The sequence below is a fragment of the Arachis hypogaea genome, chromosome 19 (assembly GCF_003086295.3).
Source record: "Arachis hypogaea cultivar Tifrunner chromosome 19, arahy.Tifrunner.gnm2.J5K5, whole genome shotgun sequence".
NCBI classification, from domain to species: domain Eukaryota; kingdom Viridiplantae; phylum Streptophyta; class Magnoliopsida; order Fabales; family Fabaceae; genus Arachis; species Arachis hypogaea.
Window position 1 is genome coordinate 34,545,465 of NC_092054.1, and position 10,840 is coordinate 34,556,304.

The 10,840-nt window shown below is 39.4% G+C and overlaps 1 non-coding gene across 1 annotated transcript; it reads left to right on the forward strand.

Annotated features, from left to right (window-relative positions):
- Positions 1–495: 495 nt before the first annotated feature.
- Positions 496–602, forward strand: LOC112780398 (small nucleolar RNA R71). The gene has a single exon (XR_003191239.1). It is a non-coding gene; the product is annotated as a small nucleolar RNA R71 (small nucleolar RNA).
- The last annotated feature ends 10,238 nt before the right edge of the window (positions 603–10,840 follow it).

A 10,840-nucleotide genomic window follows, 5' to 3' on the forward strand; every position in this document is an offset into this window, starting at 1 on the left:
TTGTTGGGGTTGTGGCGTCTCTGATCTTGGCCTTGGTCTTGTTGATTTCCCCACCCAAAGTTTGGGTGGTTCCTCCAGCTAGGATTATACGTTTTGGAGTATGGGTCATGGTTCTGCCTAGGTGAATTTCCAATGTAGTTGGCTTGCTCCTGACTACCCTCTGCTTCTTCATTCACTCCTTCTTGAGTTGCTGCTGAAGTGGTGATTGCTGCTACTTGATTCCTCTCCATCTTCTTGGTGAGGTCAGCCAATTGCTTGGTAATCATCTTGTTTTGAGCTAGCAGTGCATACACATTGTTTAGCTTCATCACTCCTCTAGTGTTGCCTCTTTCAGAAGTATAGAAGTAGTCATTCTCAGCTACAGTCTCAATGACATCTATGGCTTCTTCAATGGTCTTCTTCTTGTTCAGAGATCCCCCGGATGAGTGGTTTACTGCCTTCTTTGATTCATAAGAAAGACCTTCATAGAAAATGTGCAACTGCACCCATTCATTGAACATATCTGGCGGGCATCTTCTTGTCAAGTCTTTAAACCTCTCCCATACTTCATATAGAGTCTCACCATCTTGCTGCCTGAAAGTTTGAACCTCAGCTCTCAACCTGTTGATTCTTTGAGGAGGATAGAATCTCACCAAGAATTTGTTTACCACGTCTTCTCAGGTTGTTAAGCTCTCCTTCAGGAAGGATTCCAGCCATTTAGATGCCTTGTCCTTGAGTGAGAAGGGGAATAGAAGTAGTCTGTAGGTGTCAGGATGAACACCATTAGACTTCACAGTGTCACATATCCTTAGGAAGGTGGTTAGATGTTGATTGAGATCTTCTTGAACATTTCCTCCGATGAACAATTGTTCTGAACAAGGGTGATGAGCTGTGGCTTTAGTTCAAAGTTGTTGGCATGTATGGTTGGCTTTTGGATGCTACTTCGACAGTTTCCTGGGTTTGGATTGATGTAGGATCCTAGAACTCTTCTTTCTTGCCCAGCATGATGTGCTGGACCTTCTCTGCCATGGTTGTGAGCCTCTTCTTCATGATGGTTCTCCATATTCTCATCCATGTCTAGTTCAAAGTACTCTTCCTCTTCCTCAGCACCAACTACTCTCTTCCCTCTTGCTTCCCTCTTTAATCTAAGGAAGGTTCTCTCAGGTTCAGAATCAAAGGAAGTTGAAGCCCTGCTTCTTCTACCTGTCATACAACCAATAAGGCACAAGCAAAAAGGATAGATGCAGACAGTATTTTTTGCAGAAATGCTATTAGTGTGAGTGATGCAATATATCAAACAGTTAGTGGGTCAGTGAACCAAATAGTAAAAAAAAATGATATGCAGATAGCACCACAAATGGGTGAGAGGTAAAGGGAAGGAAATAACTAAAATTGAAAGTAAATTACTCAGATGGAATTAAATCAAACAAAAGAAAAGTGCTCAATCTAGTTATCCACCAATTTAATCATTGTTGATACAAAATCAATCCCCGGCAATAGCGCCATAAACTTGATGCACGGAAACTTGTCTCTCAACAGATTTCCCTCGGCAAGTATACCGAATTGTCGTCAAGTAAAAACTCACAATAGAGTGAGGTCGAATCCCACAGAGATTGATTGGTCAAGCAACTTTAATTGGAGGAATATTCTAGTTGAGCTAAGCAGAATTTGATATGAGAATTGCAGGAAATTAAATGGCGGGAAAGTAAATGGCAGAAAATGTAAATGCTGGAAATAAAGAGCTGAATATAAATGACGGAAAGTAAATGGCAGAATCTTAAATGGTGAAGGAGGAATCTAGCATGAAAGTAAATGGCAGAAACTAAAGAGAATGGGTAAGATCAGAAATGGGGAATTCATTGGGCTTAGAAGATGTTGCATTCTCCGGATCAAGTTCATTTTCATCTCTTCCTCAATCAATGCATTCATTGATCTCCTTGGCAATCTTAAGTGATTGAATTCCAATTCCTTGGTAACTCAATCTCTCAAATCTTGATCAATAGCCAATTTCTTGGTCTAATTGCTCATGAGAAGAGATGAGGTGCGGTCACTGATTATACCACATGTATTTCCAAATCAAAGTATTGGGAGAATTATATGTCACCATATCCGCCCAAACCCCAATTTGGTCCAACATGAGAAAGCATTTCTAGCATGATCTCTTCATTCCTCTTCCAAGGTTCAGAAGAGATCCAAGTATGAATAGTTTCTTTTCCAAGACAACTATCCAATTGGATGAAGATTGAAAGCTTTCAAGTAAAATCAAAAGAAAAGAAAGAAGAAGAATAATGAAAACTATTATTGATCCATCAAATTACAACAGAGCTCCCTAACCCAATGAAAGGGGTTTAGTTGTTCATGGCTCTGGGAATGGAAAGCAAAGATGGAGAGTACATTCTGAAGTAAAACTAGAAGTTGCAGAGAAAGTAAAATTATACAGAGAGTAGTCCTCTCAACCCAAAAAGCTCTTCTCTAGTTCAAAACTACCCCTATATATACTACTCTTCTGATCTTCCAGTTGGCTCTTCAAGTCTTGGATATGGACCTTTGGATCTTGAGTTGAAGCAGTTTGGAATCTTCAGTGGGCTCAGCTTTACTTGCAGAGAAAGTGTGAAGTAGGCATGGACTTTGGCTAGGACGTTAGTGGCGTTAACGTTAAGTGAAAATGTGGGTTCGAGAACGTTAGTGACAATCACCTTTTGCACTAACGTTCCTAGCCCAAGATAAGTTACGTTAACTTCAACTTTAGTGGCACTAACGTGACCACTAACGTTGCCTCTTGATCCATCGTGAGCGTTATTGGCGTTTACCTTTGCCAATAACGTTGCCCTTGGCCCCTTCTTCCCTACGTTAGAGTCCACGTTAGTGTAGCTAACGTGACTCTTAACGTGGGTATGCCTCAACTTCGAGAGCGTTAGTGACACTTACCTTTGTCATTAACGCTCCAAACACGCTTCTTCCCACGTTAGAGTTCACGTTACTTAGGTTAACATGACTTCTAACGTGGTAGTGATAGCCATCTCCAATGTTAGTGACAAAGGTGAGTGTCACTAACGTTGGCTCATTATTCCTTTCCTCCACGTTAGCTTCCACGTTAATGCAATTAACGTGGCAACTAACGTGGCTAATAGAGGCTTAGTCCAACGTTAGTGACAAAGGTGAGTGTCACTAACGTTGGCTCTTCATTGCTTCTCCCACGTTAGAGGTCACGTTAATGTAGTTAACATGACTCTTAACGTGGCTAAGTGTGCCCCTCTCCCCAACGTTAGTGGCATTCACTTTTACCACTAATGTTGGAGCTTTACTTCTCTTCCACGTTAACGTAGTTAACGTGGACACTAACGTGGGCTATGATGGCTCACGAAAGCGTTATTGGTGTTCACTTTTCTTGTTAAAGTTGTAAGCTAGCCTCCTTTCCACGTTAATGGTCACGTTAGTTGGACTAACGTGGCTGTTAACTTGGCATCTTCCTTGCTTCCTTTGTCCTGAAATCAAGCAAATAAAGTGCATCAAAGCTAGGTTCTAACCCATGAGATCATGCATCATTCAATTTACCATTCAATTCATGTATAATTCTCATGAAATCACATAAAATTCACAATGTTTGCCTGAATCAAGATGTAAATGATTATTTACCCAAAACTTGCTTATTTCCTAAGAAAGTGCATGAAACTACCCTAAAACCATAAAGAAAAGGTCAGTGAAACTGGCCAAAATGCCCTGGCATCAGTAGCCCATATTCAAGTGGGAAGGTAAAGGTCAAGGATAAGAATTTTACCCACTTGAACATTGTGTTGGACGGTAATGGCCTTGGGAGAGGTGTTTCTAATGAACTTGCAAGCTCCACTCCCTTGTGCTCTTCTCTGACAACTTCCACCTCTTTGCAAGCTTCTTCAATTTCAACCTCTTCCTCTTGGTAGCTTTCTTCCAATTCAATCTCATCTTCACTGCTTTCCAAGGGCATGGGAGGTTGTGCTTCTTCTTCTTGAATCTCCATCTCTTGATCGACCTCTTCCAAGTCCTTAACCATGACATGCCTTGGAGGTTGTACACCCTGCTCAACATCAAATGCAACCGTCTTGGAAGGAGGCTCTATGTCTTGACTTTCCCATGGAGGTTCAGCATCTCCCAAGTCTTTAACCACTTCTTCCTCTTCAATAATTACTACTTTGTCCAGTAGTTTTAATATAAAATCGTACTCATCCTTGATGATTTTCTTTCCATGACAACTCCTTTCAACTATTCTTTCATCTTCAAGGGTCTTTCCTATCTCCACGTTTTGGGCCTCCTCTTGCTTTAAGACAAAATCAGACTCCTCCTTGATGCCTTCCTTCACTAATTCTTCAACCACTCCTTCGACTTCAAGGGTCTTTACTACCTTCACCTTTAGGGCCTCCTCTAGCTCCTTATGAAGTATGGATTCGCGAAGATGATCCCTTCTCTCTTGTTCCATGTCAATAGCATCATTGGGATCATGTTGCTCTTGGATTGATGGATGTGGGTGCTCTTCCATGGATGGTGGTGATGGGATGGAGAGATCATTCTATGGTTGAAAAGGAAGTGCACTAGAGCTTGAGGGTTGATTGTTGAAGGTATTTGGTGGTCCGATTTGGGCGACAAGAGCTTGTATAGTAGAGTTTAGATCGATAAGTGCTTTCTCCATGGAGGTTTGGGGTAGATAGGAGGGTTCATTTGTTGGGAGAAAGGGTTCATGATAGGAAGGTGGTTCATTTTGAAAGAGCGAAACTCTCGCGCGATCTAGAATTTTCTAAAAATAAATTCCCATTGTAAGTATAGCTTCTAGACCGACAAGAATTCCTTCCTTACAAAAGTTTTGTTTGTCACTTAAGCAAACCCAATAAAATTGATAACCGAGTATTTAAACCTTGGGTCGTCTTCTCAAGGAACTGCAGGGAGGTGTTCTTATTATTAGTTATGGAAAATAGTATTTTTGGGTTTTGAAAAGGTTTGAACAAGAGAAATAAATTGCAGGAATTAGTAAATCAATAACTAAGAAAAATCTTGGCAAAGTATGAAAATTTGGAAGTCCTATCCTAGTTATCCTTATCGATGGTGATGAGATTTGAGTTTTAATCCCACTTAGTTAACCTTTACTAAAGCAAAAGAAAGTCAAGTGGACTAATTAGTTTGATCTTCAGGTCCTAGCCAATTCCTAAGAAAGGACTAGAGTTATTGGAATTCAATTCAATTAGCAAAAATAACAATTATCAATCACGATGAGTTTGATAACTCAAAAGTCTCCAATCAATCAACGAAAGCCAAGATTATAAAGAGCTAAATAAAAATCATAAATATGAAATTCCTCAATTGCATTAATAAAAAAAATCAATCTGAACATAAAGAGTTCATAAGCCAATTTGGCAACATAAGTCAGATACGAATAAAAGCATTAGAATAAATAAAAATAAAAAGGAATATTGAACCTGATAAAGAGTTGAAATCCTAAATCCTTTAAGAGGAATCCTAATCCTAAAACCTAAGAGAGAGGAGAGAACCTCTCTCTCTAAAAACTACATCTAAATTATGAAAAGTGAATTATGAGTCGTCTCCCTTCATTCCTCCACTTTGCAGCCTTTAATCTGTGTTTTCTGGGCTTGAAACTGGGCCGAAAATAGCCCAGAAATCGCTGATTGCGAAATCTGCCACGCTGATTTTCATCACTGCGACGCGTCCGCATTGATCATGCGTTCGCGTCACTTATCGTCAGAGCAACTGTGACATATTATATATCAAATCGAAGCCCCGGACGTTAGCTTTCCAACGCAACTGGAACCGCATCATTTGAACCTCTGTAACTCAAGTTATGACCATTTTAGTGCGAGAGGGTCAGGCTGACATCTTTGCAGTTCCTTCAATTTCTTGTATTCCTTCCACTTTTGCATGCTTCCTTTCCATCCTCTAAGTTATTCCTGCCCTGTAATCTCTGAAAACACTTAACACACATATCAAGGTATCGAATGGTAATAAGAGAAGATTAAACATATCAAAATTAAGACCAAAGAAGCATGTTTTCAATCATAGTACAAAATCAAGAAGGAAAACGTAAAACATGCGAATTGTATTAATAAGTGTATGAAAGATTGATAAAATCCACTCAATTGAGTACAAGATAAATCATAAAATAGTGGTTTATCAGTGGATCACTCCACTTGAAGAAAACGCTTGCAGAAGCAATAGAACTCATTGAGATGGTTGCAAACTAACAGTTTATGTACGCTGAGTAAGGAGGGGATTTGGGCATTGGAATAGAATCCCCCTGCCAGGAAAGATCAGAAAAGATGAAGAAGGTCGGTATTGTCTCTGCGTAACTCAATAGATTGATAAATCTCCGATCTCTCTTTTCACCTCAAGCTCTTTCTCTGCTTTTGCTGCTTTCCGATAGAGTAGTTCAGGGAAGGCTAGGAAGAGTTGATCCTAGTGGCATTGAATCCTAGGTCTTGTAATAGATTAAAAGGGACTATTAAGTGATTCAACGGAATATGGGTGAGAATCAATTGGTGTTGAATGAGATTCTTTAGTTAGATGAGCGGTGTAGTAATAGAATGGGGGTTATTTATCTAGAATATGGGGGAATCCCCTGTAACTCAATATCAATTAGCTTTCTAGCTTTCCTTCAATACTAGATCCCATGTAACTTAGAAATCATACTACCAGCTGTATGGCCTGTACCTGCAAGCCCGTAAAAAGGGTTTTGGGTAAGAGATTCGAAGGGTTTTGGCCAAGGCAGCTTATCTTCCTCTGGCGGATAAAGTAGCTAAGCCCTAAGAAGCTAGATAGTTAGTTTATGGCTGAGGTTGCCATAGAGGAATCGAAGGTAGAGGTAGAGCTAAAAGACTTAAACGAAGCTAGCTCGGCGTCTAACTCAAACCTATAAATAGAAGTTATCTTATGCTAGTTTTACAAGCATTTTTCACTTATTTCATTAGGTTTTATGCACTTTCTTGCACAATAAGTAAATGATTGGAGTGGAATTTCATGATCATTTTGAATCAATCAAACATTATTTATTTTACACAAAATCATAAGGTTTATACTAGAATTAATTGATTTTATGAATGATGCAAAGACCTTATAATTTTGGTGAGACTTTGATTGCTTGTTTGGTTGCTTGTATGTGAAGAAATGAAGAGAAAGGGGAAGCAATCAGGGAAGCGTTGCGTTAAGAAGAAGAACGCCACGCTCACTAGCAAACATGGCTAGCGTTCACTTCTAAAGTGAGCGTGGCGCTCACTTTGTCACCTTTTTCGTGATTTTCGAACTTGGGAGGAATACCTTTTGGCCTTCCGTACTAATGCAGCGCTCAAATTGCAAACGTAGCACTTACTAAGGCAGCGCTAATATGAGGAACGCATGCACCAAAGAAGCAGTGCTCAATGAGTGAACGTAGCATTCACTAAGGGATCGCTAGAGAAGCAAACATGCGCACGTGAGGGAGGCACACCAAGGGAGTGAGCGCATCGCTCATTTTGTTCATGAAATGCTCCACTGGAAGGAGCTACAATGCACCCCAACCCACTTCTTCAAAAATCTAAAAAGCCCACTCTAATTGCTCGAGGATGGAAATAGAAAGTGTATAAATATGATCAAATTTAACTTAGGGGAGGGGGGGGGGGGACGACACACTTTTCTTTTACCTTTTTGCTCACTTTTAATTTTCTCTCTTTTAATTTTCCTTTTTTAGAATTTGGAAAATTGGGATCAGATCGAAGCTTTCTTTCTTTGTTCATTTTCTATCTTCTGAAACTTTGATTTTCTGTTTTGGGTTTTGGAACTCTAATTTGGAGAATTCTTCTGAGTTTCTTCACCTTGAAGTTTCCTTTTACTTTTCCTGTTTCTAGTTTTATAAATTGGAGATCTAATTTTAACTTTCCTACTAGTTTTCATTTCTTCTGCAATTTCTTCTTTACTGAATTGTCAAAAGAGTAATTGAGATCTAAGTCTTCTTGCTGTCTGATTCTTCTGCAATTTCTCTTTATCTCATAGTTCTTTGATTTACTTAAATTTACAATTCCAGCTTTGTTTTTGAATCCCAGTACCCAAATCCCTTTATTCTTCATGCAATTTAAGTTTCTATCAATTTAGATTCAGTAATTTACATTTCTTGAACTTTAAGTTTCAGTCATTTACATTTCTTGCACTTTAAGTTTCAGTCATTTACCTTTCTTGCAATTTAAGTTTAAGCTTGTTTACTTTCTTATACTTTAAGTTTCTACAATTTACTTCTTCTGCACTTTAAGATTCAGCCAATTTTCATTCTCCCTTTTATTTCCTTGCAATTTTACGTCTGTTAATCAAGTTTCACTCAAATCATCAACTATTCGCTTAACTAAATTCATCACCTAACTAAAGTTGCTCAATCTATCAATCCCTGTGGGATCGACCTCACTCTGGTGAGTTATTACTACTTGATGCGACCCGGTACACTTGCCGGTGAGCTTGAGTAGAATCGTTTTTCCCTCATCATATACTTCTGAAAGAAACCCTGTAAGTAATGGGGTAATTCAGAAGAAAGGAGTTCTTGAAGTTGATACTCTGAATGCCATATTGGCTTAGAACAAGATCTTGACCCAACAGGTCAATATGATCTCTCAGCATTTAACAGAGTTTTATAGAAGAAGAGGCAAAAAGTGGATGATGTGTCAACCCTGACCTCTCTGCACTCTAATAGACATAACTTGAGATATAGAGGTCCAATTGACGTGATTCTAGTGGCATTAGAAATCTAACTTCTAGGTCTTTCCAACGATATATAATAGTATGCCCTCATTCTTCATTCTGTTCGGCCAAGGTGGCGCTTAACTTGGAATTTTCCAAGTGAGGCACCATGATTTCGAAGTTAGGCGCTAGGAAAGCCAAACCAACGAAGTTAGGCGCCATGAATGCGAATCTAGGCGCCAGTTCAACATGAAGCACTCCCTGGAGGCACTGCAAGGGTGGTGCCTAACTTGGAATTTTCCAAGTTAGGCGCCTGTTCATTATTCATTCTGTTCGGCCAAGGTGGCGCTTAACTTGGAATTTTCCAAGTGAGGCGCCATGATTTCGAAGTTAGGCGCTAGGAAAGCCAAACCAATGAAGTTAGGCGCCATGAATGCGAAGCTAGGCGCCAGTTCAACGTGAAGCACTCCCTGGAGGCACTGCAAGGGTGGTGCCTAACTTGGAGTTTCCCAAGTTAGGCGCCAGTTCATTACTACACCATGGTCCCCACACCAAATCAAGGCATCAACGAAGATTTTAATTAGTTTTGATTAAAACTTTATTTTATTTTAAAATAGGAAAAGATATTATTTAGTTTTAGCAAATATAATTTACATTAATTATGATTAGATATAAAAGGGAAAAGAATCAGCCCTTCGGGCTCTTCTCATCTCTTCTCTTCTACCTCATTCTGTACTTTACAGTTTTACAGAACCCTAGTTTTCTCTATGAATCATGAGCAACTAAACCTTCACTGTTAAGGTTAGGAGCTCTGTCTATTGTATGGATTGATACTATTATTTTTCTATTTTAATTTATATACTGATTTCTATTTCAAGAATTGTATTCGTTCTTTATCTTATGAATCTGGGTGGAATAGAAGTATGACCCTTGTTCTAATTGAGTTCTTGTATAACTTGTGTAACACCCTAACTACCAAAGCACACACTTCCGGCTGCGCGACTCTGATAGCTCGGACATTACGACGACACTTATATTATTTAATACTAAAATATGAGCCTGTTTAAAACTTTAAACCGCAATACCGCTCCCAAAGATACTTTCGTTCGATAACGTACATCCATAAATACCATTCAACTTACAACAACTCATAAATAGTACATCCATATATATACATAAATATATATAAATAATATTACAAACATAATCCAATACAATTCCTATCCCTCTTACAGATTATATCAAATGAAGGCGAGGGTGCAGTAAGCCATAACTAAAACAATACAGAGCATCACAACAACAATTAAATAAGCTCTTCGTAACTTCTGCGCCCATATCCTGAAAGGGGAAAAATGTAGGGGGGTGAGAACATCATCCTCGAAAGGGTTCTCAGTAGAGGGTTTTTGGGAATTATTGTAATATGATACATGAAGATAAACCGTACCAGTGATTCATAACCGTCTTATGCCTCTTTTCAAAAACAACGGTTTACAATGAAAGTAAAGTCTGAAATCTTTTCGGAAAGAAGAACCGTTCAATTCTCAAAAACTCAAAAGCCTTTCAAAACGGTTTATCTATGCGGAACCAAAATAGCCTTTCATAATTTTATTCCAAACCAGAAATACAAAACCGAAACCAACCATCAGTTCATCTCATTCCAACCACGGCCCTAGGCCCAAACAATCCAACCAACAACCAATCACCACAATCCAACAGAGTCCCAGATGCAAACACAAATAGGAAGATGCAGGCACAAACAAACAGTTATTGCAAGTAGGACAATTAGCAATTAATCACAAAGGCAAGCCAAGTACAATATGCACACCCAAGCAATGTCACATAGATGCATATGATGAATGCCTGTCCCTACTGGCTGATGATATCATCTGTCGGTTATAGAGCCAACCCGACAAGTCCTGGTAGCTAACCATTGGACTGTCCCTCTGTCGCGCATCCCCAACTCGAGTTATACTCATCATAAACTTGATCATAATCATGATCCATATCCATCACCCTCACTGGTGAATATTTACGGAGGCGAGCTCATCCGGGGCTTTCACAGTGCCCGGCCACACTTACGACATAGGGTCAACAGAGTATCAAGTCTCAACCTGGAGCACGTGGTGGCTAGCCACTGCTACTACCCAGGGAAACTCGTATCTCAGATAGTGGAAGTGCAACATTC